We start from the raw sequence: 1,530 nt of genomic DNA on the forward strand, positions 1-1,530 counted from the left end.
ACTTGGCAGTGTCGTCTTATTATTCGTGAAGATACTTCATTGATAACTTAGGAGTAACTTGTTGAGGGATGATGATGATGCGTAAGTCTGCTGACATATTGGTGTGGAGGCAATTTACTCTTTGATCTACGGACGAACTCTTAAGGGCGTTGCCTTAGAGAGCGAATGTGTGGAGTCTTGATTCTTTCAGGTCTGCCGATGAACTCCTAAGGGCGGTGTGGAGCCAATATGGAGACTTCTTTCTACTATGAGATGTCCTGACGATCTCCCCGAATTCAGTTGAACATCCCATATATCTTCTCATCTACGATTAATTATCAGCCGAGGCTTTATCCACTTGAACGGATGAGAAGGGGATGAAATTAAGGGTAAAGGGGTAAACAGTTCCCACTAAAGCGAGATTTTTAGCAGATAAGGTGAAAGACAGAGGATGTTTTAACTTTTGTGGAAGGAAGTGACACTCCTAGCAGTTTACCCACGCTAGAAAACATTATTTTTCAGCCCCAAATGAAAGAATAATTTATGACTAAAATTGTATTATTTTTAAATTATTAATTTAGACCCAGGAGCTATTCAGATCTCGCACTAGAGTGGATGTGATATCTATTTTTTCTTCGTTAGTATTTGATTTTATCAGCCCACTAGACAAACTTCTTTCAGACCCACTTGATGATACAGGGGCATATTTGATATTGGAATCAGAAGACATTCTGCCAACAAAATAAATTATCTAAAATTTTTTCTTTTATATTATGCGTGAGAAAACTATTTTTATAAACTCTTATAATGATAAGTAACTTACTTGATTAGTAGTAGCAATACGAGTAAAAAAAAAAAGGACACAAAAACATTTTCAAATTTTCAGCACAAAATTACACACCGAACAACTCGAGCAGAACTATGAGTGAGAAAAATTACAGAATTGTTTAAAAGAAGAACAAAGAGTCAGAAATTCTAGGAACCATCATCTGTCATCTTTTATTGTAGTCATAAATTGTAACAATTGAGAACCCCATTATTGGAAACCTTTGTACCTACGGTACAATAAACATTTCCAATCAGCTATTTTATTGCTGGTTTCCCATGTGAGAATTGCTAATTACTTGCAGATGTTTAAAGGTTATATATAAATGCTTTGATACGTAAATAAATGGAAAAAAATATGAGTAAAATGTATTTATATACTAAAATATTTATTTTATAACATGCATTAAAATGTTTCGAAAAACTGTCACAAATATATATAATTAGCTTACATGTCACGTATTGCTGCCATCTCAGAAGAAACAAAATTCAAGCAGACTTGTTTTGATAAAATTGAATTTACATTTTATCATTTTTATATTATTATATTATTATTATTATTATTATTAATTTTCATCTGGAAAACATTTCAAAGTGTCGTTTCAATTCTATTTATTTATTGGAGTGCTTGTGGATACACGATATTTTTTGTTTTTCCGTCTGGTGCGTACACGAATAAATCAGAAGGTTTTCTGATGCGTGAGCTAGCCACATACAGTTGTCCAT

The sequence above is a fragment of the Centruroides sculpturatus genome, unplaced genomic scaffold, assembly GCF_000671375.1.
Source record: "Centruroides sculpturatus isolate CEXI.00-Female unplaced genomic scaffold, Cexi_2.0 scaffold1249, whole genome shotgun sequence".
Taxonomy (NCBI): domain Eukaryota; kingdom Metazoa; phylum Arthropoda; class Arachnida; order Scorpiones; family Buthidae; genus Centruroides; species Centruroides sculpturatus.